Raw genomic sequence first — 18,576 nt, 5'->3', positions numbered from 1 at the left:
ATTTGTAGTTTTTGATATAGGTTACGATTATTTATATGATTTTGCTTATTTTGTTGTTTATTGAAAATGTAATTATTAATCATTTGAAATAGAGGAATGGAAATCATAGTGAAATAGATGATAACTACTTTAATTGCTATAGTAGTGAATAGGTATATTTAATCTCTTAGTTATATTATAAGGTTAGTTGATAGGGAGCATGATAGAAGTTATGGAAGACGTAACATTGCAAATATGTTTCTTTTTCGCTAAGAAATATCGACATTTCTTATGGATTAAAATTCTAAGTTTATATCGCCTAAGCTCTCTATATTCCCATGTGTCCTGATTCATTTACCTCTTTTCTCAACAAATGACAACATTGATTTATTTGTATTAATATAGTTGTAATTCTTATTTTCTGGAAATCTTAAATTGCAAGCTATTATGCATTTGGTTGTTTTAAGAAAAGATTGTTTGTATTAGGATCTTGTGTAAAAGGTGTTTGCAGTCAAGTTTAAATTTCGTTGTAATTCTGGTTGAGATGTCATTGTGTGCAATGTTGTTATATTTCCTTGGTTAGGTGTTCATGTGAGCCATTGTGTGTTTTGTTGAAATGGTCAATCTTGGCTTAGTGATTGTGTATCCTTCATCTATGGTTTTTTAGGATTAGGTATGGCTTTCTATTTCGCCATAGAGTTCTCGTAGAGAGACCTTTCCTGTAGTGTCCTATGAGAGAGAGTGTCTTTCGAGCGGGGGCTATGCCTGAAGTGGATGACAGGATAACTTGTCGAAAGTCAGATAAAAAGTGATAACCTAATAATTGATTAGGTAGTGGTTAGAATAAATATTAATTAAGATAATGTGCCTCGTGCATAGGTGTAGTGCTTGTATAGGGCTCATAATGTTACGAGAAGGCCTGGAATGGCAAAGTTACCACCTTGTCTTCATGAAGGGATTGGTAGGGTCCGCATGAGACTTAGTTAGAGCCAAAAGCCGAGAGAGGTTACCAGGATAGAGAGCCATGACCTAGGAGGTTGTACCATGCTATCCATCTTAAGCTATGCGATGACACTCTCTCCTTAGAGTCACTAGTGTTTGTGAGTTGAGTTACATGGATGTTTGCGGAGTCTTGTATTTATTTCGTACTTGTTTTACTTTGCTTGCTTGAGGGTTTTCTACTATCTCCTAGCACGGTTGGGTGGTTTCATTTCAGGATCACATGGTCAGGTGGTAGTGTCACTTCCCATCGGGTGTTCTGGAATGTATCTTCAGGTGAAGAAGGGCTTCGCCGATGTTCTTAGTTCATGGTTCATGTACCAGCTCATGTTCGTGATCATTGTTCAGTTGAGACCTTGAGGTCATTGCATCAAACTTTTACGTAACCTTCATATTGTAACGTTGTAATTCAAGGTATTTTTGTAAACACATATTTATGGATATTGAAAAAGGGAGTCATTGTAATGTTTGTTAATTCAGTTGCTTTAAATCTTTTGTATATATGAACTATGAGAAATAAATGCATTGGAGTACTCTGAATTCTTTCATTATGGAATTTAGATGTATGTGTAGATTTTATCTTAAGTATTTAATTTTCCTAATTAGTTGAACAATAGGATTCTCCGTGGTGTTCTTATAATCTACGAAGTAATCTTCCTTGGTAACCCTTAGGGAATTAGGTGTTAGACTTTCGTTGTGTTATTAAACGTGCAAGTGATATAATTAATGCACTTGTTCTTTTAAAAAAATTATTACACCCTTTTAGTTGCCTAGTTGTATTGTTTTCCGTTAGGGTTTCTAGCGGGGCATTAAATTTGGTATCAAAGCATAAGTTTCAACACTGGGTACTCTGGGTTTGTAGTGTGCCTATTCAACTTGACCTTTTTGATTAGGTCTTAATGTTTGTGTTTCCTTTGTTTATCCTTGCCATAGATCTGAACCATTTTCTCTTTTGTACTGCTAGGTCATGGCTAAGAAAACTAGGGGAGGAGGCTAGTTGAGTTGGCTACAGGTGTCTGTGTTTCCATAGAAGCCTTTGTTCCCAGTTGTGAGTTGGACCTAGGAACCATAGTTACTTCAGTTGACCTTCGAGTCATTCCTTTGGGTGCTTATGGAATTGTGTTAGGAATGGATTGGATATCTTCCCACAGTGCTCAAGTAGATTGTCATACGAAGACAGTGGAGTGTTTAGATGACCTTGGTAAGAAAGTGGAGATTGTTGGAGTTAAGAGACCGATATCCCTATGTATGATCTCCGCCATGAAACTTAAATGTTGCATGCGTAGAGGGTGCCCGCTTTTTGCAGTTACTCTTGAGGATGTGGAGTCGAGAAATTGCTCTTGATAGTCACCCTATTCTTTGAGAGGATGCTGATATGTTTCTGTTGGATATTCTTGGTATGCCTCCGAAGCAAGACATAGAATTTCACATTGATTTGGTTCCTGGTGCAGAAGCTATTTTGAGAGCCCCATATCTGATGACTACTCAGGAGTTGAGTGAATTGAAGTTGTAGCTAGAGGAATTGTTAGCCAAGGGATTCATTCATCCTAGTGTCTCTCCTTGGGGTGCGCCTGTTATCCTCATTAAGAGGAAGGATGGTTCTCTTTGGTTATGCATTGATTATCGATAGCTGAATAAGGTAACCATCTGGAATCGATATCCATTGCCTCGTATAGATGATCTTTTCGATCAAGTAAAGGGAGCCAAGGTGTGTTTTTAAGATTGACCTGAAATCTGGATATCATCACTTGCGCATTCAGGATGCAACGAAGATAAGAGAGCTGTATTTTTACTTATTTTAGGCTTCCAGGAGTAAGCCTAGTTTTGGAGGGGAGAATGTAGTACCCCTACTTGTTTGAACTCATTGGACTCATATTTTATTGGTTGTTTTCAGTGGATACATTACCATGATTTATTATTCAAACTTATATGACATTATTTCATGCTTTATCTAGATATGAGATGCATAATTTATTTGCAGTATATCAGTACTTGTGATTTATGGCATTTTATGGATTATTGCTATGTACTGACACTTTACTTTATCTATGCAATGTGGAATTATATGTTGTGTGTGTGCGAGTGTATTGGATGCAAGGGGATGATTTTCCTTCACTCAGTTCGGTGAGACAGGGAATGTCGTGATTCTCCTTCATTGGTGTGTATGTCGTGTTTTCTATATTGTATATATGCATGTGTGGTTTGGTGATGCAGGATATTGTAGGTACAAGTACCGGGTAGGTACGGGGTATCGTCTCCACCTGGCTTCATAGGTCTGAGTGTGCCTTATATTTTTCGATGGAAGTGGAGGAGATAGTAGTTGACCCTATTTTATTCAGTTACACTCATGTGAGTGTCGTTAGTTGGTCATCCCGTCAATTTGTTCGACTTTCGTATTTTGTTGTTTGATCTTTTATGAGTATTTACTTGAGGTTTGCTCAATTTGTGTGTTTAGTGATTCAAATTATTGCATGTTACATTTTATTTGTCTATGAAGGGTGAAAAATTGTTAATAATGTGAATTAAGTAGTGACTCTATGATTTAACGTCCTTCATGTAGAAGTAGGTGAATTATCGAAACTATATTCAATGTTTGGTTTTCAAAATCATACTATAGTTATACATATTTTATTTGTATATTCAGACTCGATCATATACATATATGTACGTGTAGGTTATTATGATTAATGTTTATTTATGTTGATTATTCTTAATATGATTATTTATAATTTGGATTTTACGACCTAACATACTATGTATCGAATGGTTATTGTCTTTCGTACTAAAAGAAATGCATCTTTATTAAGGATCATTTTGTTTACAATAATACAAATTTTATATAAATATTAGTTATATAACTTTGAATTCGATCGTGTATATATATTATATATATATACAATTATCATGAAATTTGTTTACGTCAAAAATTTTGTTTATATCTACGTAATCATTTGAGATTAAAATAAATATATATACATATTATATATATGTATATGAATCAACCATATACTTATATGAATCGACCATATACAAGAATATACATATGTAATTATGATATATAAAAACATTTTTTAAAATTATAAATATTGTTTTAATGAAAAGCCAAAATATATATTTAATTATAGAAAATGGTTACAAAAGAATTTGTTAACAAGATTAATGTTTATATATACATATATATATATATATATTAATGAAAATTCATTAACTATATATTAAAAATATAATAAAAATGAAAATGAAAATAAAACAAAATTATAAATGGAAGTGGCAGGTTTAAGTTTAAAGTTATTAAAACAATAACTAGGGTGGCCAATAGTAATATCAACCACCCCCCTTAATTAAAGGAAGGGTTTGGTATTACCACAGACTACCCCTCTCCCTTTCAATAAAACCATACTTCATGTAGGCCGAATGCGGTGGGAGGTAAACTTAAGGTAAGGAAAACACCATTTAAATAAGTCGCACCACGTTGCAATGAACACCGATCAATTTGCAGCCATGTCTAATAAGATATGTGGTGGTAGGGATTAAAGTAGGGGTAGGAATTAATGTAGGGATTAACTTGGAAAGTAACGTGGTTCACCAACCCACATAAACCCACCCATATCCACCATGATCAACATGTATAAGATAGTTATTTAACTTGCATGTTTTAAGGAATTCATTTTTAGTTAAGTTGACTTAGTATTGGAGTCAAAAGCCACATGTATCATCAATAATTATGAATTTAACAACTTTAGTGGTGTGGTGTCATGAAAAAGATAATAAATAATTTGCATGGTGAACACATAGGTGTTCAAATACGATTAGGATTGTTATGATGCACTTAGATCTTGAGTGGTGTCACTTAGAATCAATCCACCTCTAGTAGAGATAGCCCGAAAGTAGGAAAGAGGGTAGACGAATACACTATATATAAACCATTGAGTTGGAAGAGAAGAGAGAGGAGATGCAACTAAGGTATAGAGAATGAAATAGGAGGATAGCAAGTTAGAGGATAGATTGGTTTGAGATTGGCAAGCAAGGCATAGTGCTATTTGGTGGAAGATCATCAGAAGTCTCACAAATAAGATCCAAGCTTGCAAAGAGGTCGGAGTTTCTTTTGATTTTGGTTATTATTTAAGGAAGTGTGAAATTTGTAGTTTTAGATATAGGTTATGATTATTTATATGATTTTGCTTATTTTGTTGTTTATTGAAAATGTAATTATTAATCGTTTGAAATAGAGGAATGGAAATCATAGCGAAATAGATGATAACTAATTTAATTCCTATAGTAGTGAATAGGGATATTTAATCTCTTAGTTATATTATAAGGTTAGGAGATAGGGAGCATGATAGAAGTTACGGAAGACATAACATTGCAAATATGTTTCTTTTTCACTAAGAAATATCAACATTTCTTATGGATTAAAATTCTAAGTTTATATCGCCTAAGCTCTCTATATTCCCATGTGTCCCGATTCATTTACCTCTTTTCTCAACAAATGACAACATTGATTTATTTGTATAAATATAGTTGTAATTCTTATTTTCTGGAAATCTTAAATTGCAAGCTATTATGCATTTGGTTGTTTTAAGAAAAGATTGTTTGTATTAGGATCTTGTGTGAAAGGTGTTTGCAGTCAAGTTTAAATTTCATTCTAATTTTGGTTGAGATGTCATTGTGTCCAATGTTATTATATTTCCTTGGTCAGCTATTGATGTGATCCATTGTGTGTTTTGTCCAAATGGTCAATCTTGGGTTAGTGATTGTGTATCCTTCACCTGTGGTTTGTCAGGATTAGGTATGGTTGTCTATTTCACCATAGAGTTCTCATAGAGAGACCTTTCCTATAGTGTCCTATGAGAGAGAGTGGCTTTCGAGTGGGGGTCGTGCCCAAAGTTGATGACAAAATAACCCATCGAAAGTCAAATAAAAAGTGATAACCTAATAATTGATTAGGGGGTGGTTAGAATAAATATTAATTAAGATAATGTGCCCCATACATAGGTGTAGTGCTTATACAGGGCTCATAATGTTACGAGAAGGCCTGGAATGGCAATGTTACCACCTTGTCTTCATGAAGGGATTGATAGGGTCCACATGAGACTTAGTTGGAGTTGGAAGCCGAGAGAGGTTACCAGGATAGAGAGTCAGGACCTAAGAGGTTGTACCATGGTATCCATCTTAAGCTATGCGATGACACTCTCTCCTTAGAGTCACTAGTGTTTGTGAGTTGAGTTACATGGATGTTTGTAGAGTCTTGTAGTTCTTTCGTACTTATTTTACTTTGCTTGCTTGAGGGTTTTCTACTATCTCCTAGCACGGTGGGGTGGTTCCATTTCGGGATCTCATGGTCGAGTGGTAGTGTCACTTCCCATTGGATGTTCTGGAATGTATCTTCAGGCGAGGAAGGGCCTCGTTGATGTTCTTGGTTCGTGGTTCATGTACTAGCTCATGTTCATGATCATTATTCAGTTGAGATGTTGAGGTCATTGTATCAAACTTTTACGTAACCTTCATATTGTAACGTTGTAATTCAAGGTATTTTTGTAAACATGTATTTATGGATATTGAAAAAGGGAGTCATTGTAATGTTTGTTAATTCAGTTGCTTTAAATCTTTTGTATATATGAACTATGAGAAAAAAATGCATTGGAGTACTTTGAATTCTTTAATTATGGAATTTAGATGCATGTGTAGATTTTATCTTAAGCATTTAACTTTCCTAATTAGCTGAACAATAGGATTCTTCGTGGTGTTATTATAATCTACGAAGTAATATTCATTGGTAACCCTTAGGGAATTAGGTGTTAGACTTCCATTGTGTTATTAAACATGCAAGTTATATAATTAATGCACTTGTTCTTTTAAAAAAAATTATTACGCCCTTTTAGTTGCCTAGTTGTATTGTTTTCCTTTAGGGTTTCTAGCGGGGCATTACATTTGGTATCAGAGCATAAGTTTCAACACTAGGTACTCTGGGTTTGTAGTGTACCTATTCAACTTGACCTTTTTTATTAGGTCTTAATGTTTGTGTTTCCTTTGTTTATCCTTGCCATATATCTGAACCGTTTTCTCTTTTGTAGTGCTAGGTCATGGCTAAGAAAACTAGGGGAGGAGGCCAGTAGAGTTGGCTACAGGTGTCTATGTTTCCATAGATTCCTTTGTTCCTAGTTGTGAGTTGGACCTAGGATCCATAGTTACTTCAGTTGACCTTCGAGTCATTCCTTTGAGTGCTTATGGAATTGTGTTGGGAATGGATTGGATATCTTCCCATAGTGCTTGCATAGACTGTCGCAAGAAGACAGTGGATTGTTTAGATGACCTTGGTAAGAAAGTGGAGATTGTTGGAGTTAAGAGACTGATATCCTTATGTATGATCTTTGCCATGAAACTTAAGCGGTGCATGCGTAGAGGGTGTCCTTTTTTTGGAGTTACTCTTGAGGACCTGGAGTCAAGAAATTGCTCTTGATAGTCACCCTATTCTTCAAGAAAATGCTGTTGTGTTTCCATTGGATATTCCTGGTATGCCTCCGAAGTGAGACATAGACTTTCACATTGATTTGGTTCCTGGTGCAGAACCTATTTCGAGAGCCCCATATCGGATGACTACTCAAGAGTTGAGTGAATTGAAGTTGCAGCTAGAGGAATTGTTAGCCAAGGGATTCATTCATCCTAGTGTCTCTCCTTGGGGTGCGCTTGTTATCCTTGTTAAGAGGAAGGATGGTTCTCTTCAGTTATGCATTGATTATCGATAGCTGAATAAGGTAACAATCTGGAATCGATATCCATTGCCTCATATAGATGATCTTTTCGATCAGGTAAAGGGAACCAAGGTGTGTTTTTAAGATTGACCTAAAATCTGGATATCATCAGTTGTGCATTTAGGATGCAATGAAGATAAGAGAGTTGTATTTTTACTTATTTTAGGCTTCCAGGAGTAAGCCTAGTTTTGGGGGGGAGAATGTAGTAGCCCTACTCGTTTGAACTCATTGGACTCATATTTTATTGGTTGTTTTTAGTGGATACATTACCATGATTTGTTATTCAGACTTATATGACATTATTTCATGCTTCATCTGGATATGAGATGCATAATTTATTTGCAATATATCAGTACTTGTGATTTATGGCATTTTATGGATTATTGCTATGTACTAACACTTTACTTTATCTATGCAATGTGGAATTATATGTTGTGTGTGTGCAAGTGTATTGGATACAAGGGGACGATTTTCCTTCACTCAATTCGGTGAGATAGGGAACATCGTGATTCTCCTTCATCGGTGTGTATCTCGTGTTTTCTGTATTGTATATATGCATGTGTGGTTTGGTGATGCAGGATATTGCAGGTACAAGTATCGGGTAGGTACGGGGTATCGTCTCCACCTGGATTCACAAGTCTGAGCGTGCCTTATATTTTTGGATGGAAGTGGAGGAGATAGTAGTTGACCCTATTTTATTCAATTACACTCGTGTGAGTGTCGTCAGTTGGTCATCCTGTCAATTTGTTCGGCTTTCGTATTTTGTTGTTTGATCTTTTATGAGTATTCGCTTGAGGTTTGCTCAGTTTGTTTGTTTAGTGATTTAAATTATTGCATGTTACATTTTATTTGTCTATGAAGGGTGAAAAATTGTTAATAATGTGAATTAAGCAGTGACTCTATGATTTAACGTCCTTCATGTAGAAGTAGGTGAATTATCGAAACTATATTCAATGTTTGGTTTTTAAAATTATACTATAGTTATACATATGTTATTTGTATATTCAGACTCGATCATATACATATATATACGTGTAGGTAATTATGATTCATGTTTATTTATGTTGATTATTCTTAATATGATTATTTATAAGTTGGATTTTACGACCTAACTTACTATATATCTAATGGTTATTGTTTTTTGTAGTAAAAGAAATGCATCTTTATTAATGATCATTTTGTTTACAATAATACAAATTTTATATAAATATTAGTTAGATAACTTTGAATTCGATCGTATATATATATTATATATATATACAATTATCGTGAAATTTGTTTACATTAGGAATTTTGTTTATATCTACGTAATCATTTGAGATTAAAATAAATATATGTATATACGTATTATATATATGTATATGAATCGATCATATACTTGTATGAATTGACCATATACAAGTATATACATATGTAATTATGATATATAAAAACATATTTTTAAAATTATAAATATTGTTTTAATGAAAAGCCAAAATATATATTTACATATATATTTAATTATAGAAAATGGTTATTAAAAACTTTGTTAACAAGATTAATGTGTAAATATATATATATATATATATATATATATATATATGAAAGAAAATTCAATAACTATATATTAAAAATATAATAAAAATGAAAATTAAAATCAAACAAAATTATAAATGGAAGTGGTGGGTTTAAGTTTAAAGTTATTAAAACAATAACTAGGGTGGCCGATAGTAATATCGACTACCCCCCTTAATTAAAGGGAGAGGTCAGTATTACCACCGACTACCCCTCTCCCTTTCAATAAAACCATACTTCACGTAGGCCAAATGTAGTGGGAGGTAAACTTAAGGTAAGGGAAACACCATTTAAATAAGCCACACCACGTTGCAATGAACACCGATCAATTTGCAGCCATGTGTAATAAGATATGTGGTGGTAGGTATTAATGTAGGGATTAACTTGGAAAGTAACATAGTTCACCAACCCATGTGAACCCACCCATATCCACCATGATCAACATGTATAATATAGTTATTTAACTTGCATGTTTTAAGGAAGTCATTTTTAGTTAATCCGACTTAGTATTAGAGTCAAAAGCCACATGTATCATCAATAATTATGAATTTAACAACTTTAGTGGTTGCTGTCATGAAATAGATAATAAATAACTTGCATGGTGAACACATAGGTGTTCAAATACGATTAGGACTGTTATGATGCAATTAGATCTTGAGTGGTGTCACTTAGAATCAATCCACCTCTAGTAGAGATAGCCCGAAAGTAGGAAAGAGGGTAGATGACTACACTATATATAAACCATTGAGTTGGAAGAGAAGAGAGAGGAGATGCAACTAAGGTATAGAGAATGAAATAGGAGGATAGCAAGTTAGAGGATAGATTGGTTTGAGATTGGCAAGCAAGGCATTGTGCTATTTGGCGGAAGATCGTCAGAAGTCTCACAAATCAGATTCAAGCTTGCAAAGAGGTCAAAGTTTCTTTTGATTCTGGTTATTATTTAAGGAAGTGTGAAATTTGTAGTTTTAGATATAGGTTATGATTATTTATATGATTTTTCTTATTTCATTGTTTATTGAAAATGTAATTATTAATCATTTGAAATAGAGGAATGGAAATCATAGTGAAATAGATGATAACTAATTTAATTGCTATAGTAGTGAATAGGGATATTTAATCTCTTAGTTATATTATAAGATTAGTTGATAGGGAGAATGATAGAAGTTACGGAAGACATAACATTGCAAATATGTTTCTTTTTCGCTAAGAAATATCGACATTTCTTATGGATTAAAATTCTAAGTTTATATCGCCTAAGCTCTCTATATTCCCATGTGTCCTGATTCATTTACCTTTTTTTCTCAACAAATGACAACATTGATTTAGTTGTATTAATATAGTTGTAATTCTTATTTTCTGGAAATCTTAAATTGCAAGCTATTATGCATTTGGTTGTTTTAAGAAAAGATTGTCTGTATTAGGATCTTGTGTAAAAGGTGTTTGCAGTCAAGTTTAAATTTCGTTGTAATTCTAGTTGAGATGTCATTGTGTGCAATGTTATTATATTTCCTTGGTTAGGTGTTGATGTGAGCCATTGTGTGTTTTGCCCAAATAGACAATCTTGGGTTAGTGATTGTGTATCCTTCACCTTTGGTTTTTCAGGATTAGGTATGACTGTCTGTTTTGCCATAGAGTTCTCGTAGAGAGACCTTTCCTGTAGTGTCCTATGAGAGAGAGTGGCTTTCGAGCGGGGGCTGTGCCCAAAGTGGATGATAGGATAACTCGTCGAAAGTGAGATAAAAAGTGATAACCTAATAATTGATTAGGGGGTGGTTAGAATAAATATTAATTAAGATAATGTGCCTTGTGCATAGGTGTAGTGCTTGTACAGGGCTCATAATGTTACGAGAAGGCCTGGAATGGCAAACTTACCACCTTGTCTTCATGGAGGGATTGGTAGGGTCCGCATGAGACTTAGTTGGAGCTAGAAGCCGGGAGAGGTTACCAGGATAGAGAGTTGGGACCTAGGAGGTTGTAGCATGGTATCCATCTTAAGCTATGCAATGACACTCTCTCCTTAGAGTCACTAGTGTTTGTGATTTGAGTTACATGGATGTTTGTGGAGTGTTGTAGTTCTTTCATACTTGTTTTACTTTGCTTGCTTGAGGGTTTTCTACTATCTCCTAGCACAGTGGGGTGGTTCCATTTCGGGATCACATGGTCGGGTGGTAGTGTCACTTCCCATTGGATGTTCTGGAATGTATCTTCAGGCGAGGAAGGGATTCACTGATGTTCTTGGTTCGTGGTTCATGTACCAACTCATGTTCTTGATCATTGTTTAGTTGAGACCTTGAGGTCATTGTATCAAACTTTTACATAACCTTCATATTGTAACGTTGTAATTTAAGCTACTTTTGTAAACACGTATTTATGGATATTGAAAAAGGGAGCCATTGTAATGTTTGTTAATTCGGTTGCTTTAAATCTTATGTATATATGAACTATGAGAAATAAATGCATTGGAGTACTTTTAATTCTTTCATTATGGAATTTAGATGTATTTGAAGATTTTATCTTAAGCATTTAATTTTCCTAATTAGCTGAACAATAGGATTCTTCGTGGTGTTATTATAATCTAGGAAGTAATCTTCATTGGTAACCCTTAGGGAATCAGGTGTTAGACTTCTGTTGTGTTATTAAATGTGCAAGTGATATAATTAATGCACTTGTTCTTTTAAAAAAAATTATTATGCCCTTTTAGTTTCCTAGTTGTATTGTTTTCCTTTAGGGTTTTTGGCGGGGCATTACACAAAGTGTGACACAACTCCATGTTTTTGCCCTTAGAGAAACAAGATGTAATTGTGATAGGGACAATGATTTGTTCGCTAACAACAAAAGAGGCTTGTAAGTGTATAGTATGTAGGTGTAGAGACAAGTTGTACAATAGTGGGAGAAGAAGGAAAGATTAGAGAGCATATCTCAAGACAGTTTGCAAAGTTGAAGCAATGTATAGGTGGCACCAAGGTCACTAGTGCAAAGAATGATGGAAGAATTCAACATCTGATCCAATGGACATGATCACCAGATGGAAAGACCCTTGGAGGACAAATCAAAGATGTGATCAAGCCTAATTTTGTGTTACAACATGGTACTCAAGGGACTTGAGTTCTTTTCTAGCCCGGGTGTATGGTGCAGGAGCACCTAATGGTTGTTATGCCTTCATGAGGCTTGTTGAATCTTTTTTCATGTTACATGTCATGTTTTGGTGTAATAAGGTCCTATGGACCATTTGTAATGAGTTTAAATTCACTTGAGTGGTCATGTTGGCTAATAGGCCTATATGAGAAAATGTTGCTATGTTTTTGTCAAATGTTGTCAAAGTGTCACCTAGGGTGACTATTGGTGTAATAATATTGTTCAAGGCCACCTACAAATGCAAAGGCAAGGTATGTAAGGTTGTTATAGATTCAGGAAGTACTAATAATATAGTGTTTAATAAGATGGTTTACAAACTAAATTTAGAAATAATGACTCATGGAATACCATATAAAGTGTCTTGGTTGAATGATGATTAGTCCATTTTGGTGAATGAACAAGATTTAGTTGAGTTTCAGATTGGTGGGTATAAGGACAAGGTACTTTGTGATTTTTACCAATGGATTGTTTCCACATACTCCTTGGAAGGCCATGGAAATTTGATAGGCAAGCATTATATGATGGAAGGGCTAACACTTACACTATTGATAAGGATGGACATTCTTTTATACTAACACCATTGTAGGGAGATGACAAGGAGTAGTCCAAGGTAGCGAAAGTCATCATGTTTGACAAGAAGGAGTTTGTGAAGATTGAGGAAGTCTAAAGGAAGAGTGTGAAACCACTTCAAGGCTTGAGGATTTGAAGGGTGATGCAATGTGGAATTAAAGAGTTGATAAGTTGGTGTTCAAGTCTGAAATAGAGGAGGTCAAGGATAAATTCCTTGTGAAGACTCAAAATGAGTTAGAAAAATGAGATGTAATTATGATAGAGACAGTGATTTGTCCACTAACAACAAAAGAGGCTGAAGGGTAGTGATTTTTCTACTAACAACAAAAGAGGCTTGTAAGTGTATAGTATGACAAATACATGGTTGTAGGTGTAGAGACAAGTTCTACAATAGTTGCAGAAGAAGGAAAGGTTAGAGAGCATATCTCGAGACAGTTTGCAAAGTTGGAGCAATGTATAGGTGGCACCAAGGTCACTAGTGAAAAGAATGGTGGAAGAATTCAACATCGGATCCAATGGACATGATCACCAGATGGAAAGACCCTTGGAGGACAAATCAAAGATGTGATCAAGCCTGCTTTTGTGTTGCAACATGGTACTCAAAGGACTTGAGTTCGTTTCCAGCCCAAGTGTATGGTGCAGGAGCACCTAATGGTTGTCATTCCTCCATGAGGCTTGTTAAAGTTGTTTTCATGTTTTGGAGCAATAAGGTCCTATGGACAATTTGTAATGAGTTTAAATTCACTTGAGTGGTCATGTTGGCTAATAGGCCTATATGAGCAAATCTTGCTATGTTTTTTGTCAACTGTTGTCAAAGTGTCACCTAGGGTAACTATTGGTGTAATAATGCTTATTTATCCTCTTTAGGAGTATTTAGGTTGTATTGAATTCATTTGGGTCATTTGACCAAGTTTGGATGAAGTTGAAGGAATCTTGCAAAAGTTGCTTTGCAACTTTGCAAGTTTAATGAAAAAAAGATGTAAGAGTGTAACCCAACAGTCACCCATTTGAAAATTGGTTGGGGACCATTGGGAAATGTTTTAAAATGTTTAAAATCCTCACTTTTGGTTGAGGCAAGGTTGTTGGAAAACTAGGGAAGCAATCAAAACAAATAAAATTTGATTTTCTATCAATTTTCATTTGGTTTCACGCCTTTTGTCAACACTATATTATTTCGTACGTGATAATTATTCCTTGAGACCTACCTGGTATCAAAGAGAGTTGAGTCTAGTTTATTTTGGATTTGATTTGATCAAATTCCATTGAGAAATAAGGGAGATATTTGTAGTTTTCTATAAACGGGTTTGAAACCCTCCTAACCTAGGGTTTTGGCACAAAAATGCAGTTAGCTCTCCATTCCACCATGGAAAAATGATAAAACTTGGTGGAATGGAATTTTTGTATGTCTTCAATGTTCCAAGTGGCTAGAGGGTGGAAGATTAGGTCTAGTTCAAGTTTGAAGTGAATTTAGCCTGACATCTCTATGTGACAGGCTTGTAAAGAGGGGTAAATTGAAGTTATGAGTGAACTTGTTGCAAACCTGAGATTTTGGATTCTCAAAACTAGTTTATTTGGTGGTTTGGTGATTTATGAAACCTATTGAATCCATTGGTTGATAATTTGTGTGCACTTGAGAGGTACTTGCTTTTGAAAAGAGGGCCAATTGGAGCCCTAGTGCAATGATAGAAACCATCTTTTGATAGACATGCTCCAAAAAAAACCATAGTCAATTTGAGATATGATTTAGGGCTCTAAAAAGATTATTTGTTTATAGTTTTATATTTTGGAGAAGGGGGCTAAATAGGGAGTTCTTTTCATGAGTCCTGAAAAGGAAGGCTATTAGGAGTTTGGGTGGTTGTGAAGTGGCCATCATCCTACATGTTAGAGACCCTTTCCAATGCATGGAATATGTTTGTTTGGATTCCTTAAGATGTTTGGAAAGCCTTCCCTTGAGGTCCTAATCCATTTGAAATGCTACACCAAATTGAGTCCATTTGTCTATGTCTAGGAGACCTAGTGGGAAAGGTTGGTGAGTTGGGAGAAAGATATCCCTATATGATTGTCTACCTTGGTAATTTGAAACATGTTTGTAGAAGATACTAAGCATCCTCCCACCTCTGAATTAGTCTATAAAAACAAGGAAATCTTCCAAACATGTTCTTTGTGTTGACTTTCCAGGTTTGGCATGTCCAAGCCAAATCCCAAGGAAAATCCCAAAGTTGTACGTTTTGTTAGAGAAAATGGATATTGGTTATTATATCCACACTAATACATTTGGACTAGATTTCTGACTGAGGTTGCTGATGGAGAAGGTATATTGTGGCCAAATTTGATTTTTTTTTTGAAAAAATGCTCGCATTCATCGTAATTCCAATGAAATTTTCCCATTTGGTTTCGATGAAGAAGGCATTAGCAATGAGAATTTTCTTTTTTCCAAAAAAGTGCTCGAGTTCATCGTAATTCCGATGACAACGGCCATTATAAGTTAAAAAAGAAGAAGAGGGGAATTCATTTGTATTGCAAATTTCCAGCGTAGGCGTCTATGGCGACTTCAACCCCCAAGAACATCAAACCCATGTCAAAGGAATTTGTGGCATTGCTTGCAATCCCATGCAGGAGGTAGATTCAAATTGCCCAATTTTTTAATTTCATGTTGCAAAAAATATACATGTGGTGGTTAATTGTACTAGTTTAATCTCGTAAAACCATAGAACTGTGATTGAGGAGTGAGTGTTCAATTTCATAGCAGCAATCCCTTCCTCCTGTATACGTGCATGTTGATTGTTCACATGAGATAACATCTCTTTGTGGCATCGTATCAAACAATTCATGAGCCTTGTCCATGTTTCCACATTTTGCATTCATGTCAAGCAGGGCATTTGCAAGTACAACACCTAACAAAATTCCTCTATCCATTATTCTTTGATGGATGTCCATACCCTGTTCCAAAGCTCCCATTTTTGCACACGCAAGGAGGATGCTGGCAAAGGTTGTGGAATTTGGCTTTATGCCTTCCAATTTCATTTGCTTGAAAGTGTCTAAAGCCTTTTCGACAAAACCATTTTGTGCATATCCAGCAATCGTTGCAGTCCACGAGAAAACATTTCTTTTAGGCATTCTATCAAATAGTTCATGTGCCTTGTCTATGCTTCCACATTTTGCATACATGTCTACCAGGATAGTTGCAATTACAACATCTGACAAAATTCCTCTATCCTTTATGCTTTGATGAATGTCCATACCCTATTCCAAATCTCCCATTTTGGCACAGGCAAGGAGGATAGTAGCAAAGGTCATGGAATTTGTCTTTACACCTGCTGATTGCATTTGCTTGAAAGTTTCTAAAGCCTTCTCAACAAATCCATTTTGTGCATATCCGGCAATCATTACAGTCCAGGAAACCACATTTCTTTGAGGCATACAAATAAGTGAATTTGATATTCAAAACTATCTACAATGAATTCAATTCTTGTCCATTAGTCATTTATGTTTGCAATAAGCATCTTTCTTTGTTTTTCTTAATCTTTATTCATAGTTATGTGCATATTTCACATTCTATAATTAGGATATCAATTGCTATGGCTGAACACTAGCATGATGTTTGCGTTGTGGTATATATGCGTGGAAACATAATTATGGGATTGTTATAATATAGAGATCATAAATCTAGATATCGCATATTAGTTATAGTTGTTCTTGGATTGAGTCTTAAGTTGACAATGGACATACAGTCATAAAGCCATTATTAGCCGATCTATCCATTTCTAGTAAAGACAATTGAGAAAGTCATTTTGATATTGAGAGTTTCTTATCTGTTTACCTATTGATCATTATTAAGCCATAATATTTAGGTCTATTTATCTCTCTTGCAAAACCTTTGTAAGTGTCCTAGATTGTCCCTACTACTCACTCTTCAATGAAATAGTGGAGTTCTAAATATTTTTTGCACAAGATGGTGTTGAACATATCAACAAGGCTAGCATGGAAGGCATGTTCAAGCTTCCACTTGTACAACTTACAACAAATGATTTATTGATAGAAGAAATTCTTGAAATAGGGATACAATCGAAAGACAAGTAAGTACATACAAACCTCCTCAGTTGAAAGTAAAATCTGTGTATAAAAAGAGTACAATGAATCCCAATCCATAAACACAATAGAGATATTGATGGAGACTTAATTGGATGTAGCATGTCACACCAAAGTTGTTAGAGTATGCTAAGCTAGTACATAATGTTTCCTAAAGCCACAATAGTATTTTACCCAGATCATTATCTACCAAAACTAACTATAGTAATCCTTTTGAGGATTCATTTCATGGTGCTAGATCTTCATTTAGTTCCAATTCTTGTTGGAGAAAAGAACAGTTATTTCTTGAGGTAGATGAATATCCCATCAACAAAGGACAAGACCCTTTCTAGAATATAACAAATTCTACTCCAACAAAAGATCATGGGGGTTTCACTAGAGATATTGAATAAGAGATAGACTTCTACTGCTGCATTAAAAGCATTGGCATGTTCTTCATTTATTGATGTAAACTCTCTGTGATGCCACCACAACCAACAAAGGTGTAAAAAGTTGTTTGCAATGCATGGATTTTTAGGATTGTCCTTTGAGAAAATAGAATTAAAGTATGGAAGCAGGATCTGCCAGCTCTTGAGGGAATCTTGATGAAAAATAACTATAAAATATTTGGGCGAGCTTATATGCAAAAACTTATGCTTCCTGATGGGTTTATGTACAGAAATAAGCACAAATTAAGTGGTAAAGGGGATTCTGGAATCAAGAGGGACAGAGAGGTAGTGGAAGTGAAAACTTCTGGTGTTGTGTCTGCTCCATCTCAGAATGGGAATGGTGAAGGTGTTGTAAGAGGAGCTAAGAAGGGTGTTGGAAGAAGTGGAAGTGTTTACATTCCCCCATTTAAGCTGGCTCAAATGATGAAAGATGTGGAAGACAAGAGCAGTGTGGAATACTAGCGCATGACATGGGATGCCCTTCAGAAGAGTATCAATGGGTTAGTAAACAAGGTAAATGCATCTAACATCAAGAACATCATTCCAGAGTTGTTTGCAAAGAATCTCATCCGTGGGAGGGGTCTATTTTGTAGGTCTTATATGAAATCCCAAATGGCATCCCCTAGATTTACATATGTTTTTGCTGCATTGGTTGCTGTGGTAAATACAAAATTTCCTGAAGTTGGCAATCTGCTTTTGCAAAGAATTATTTTGCAGCTTAAGAGGGCATACAAACGCAATGACAAGCACATGTTGATAGCAGCAGCCAAATTCATAGCTCATTTAGTGAATCAACAAGTTGCACATGAGATCATTGCTTTGGAACTTCTCACCCTTTTACTAGAGAACCCCATAGATGATAGTGTAGAGGTTGCTATTGGGTTCATGAAAGAATGTGGTTCTTTGTTGCAAGACCTTTCACCCAAAGGTCTCTATGGGATTTTTGAAAGATTTAGAGGTATTCTCCATGAGGGGGAAATTGACAAATGAGTACAGTTTTTAATCATAGGCCTTTTTGCATTTCGCAAAGCTAAGTTCGAGGGTCATCCAACTGTGCATCTAGATCAGTT

The sequence above is a fragment of the Cryptomeria japonica genome, chromosome 8, assembly GCF_030272615.1.
Source record: "Cryptomeria japonica chromosome 8, Sugi_1.0, whole genome shotgun sequence".
Classification (NCBI taxonomy): domain Eukaryota; kingdom Viridiplantae; phylum Streptophyta; class Pinopsida; order Cupressales; family Cupressaceae; genus Cryptomeria; species Cryptomeria japonica.
The sequence above is the reverse complement of the archived record's forward strand: the minus strand, read 5'-3'. Positions refer to the sequence as shown.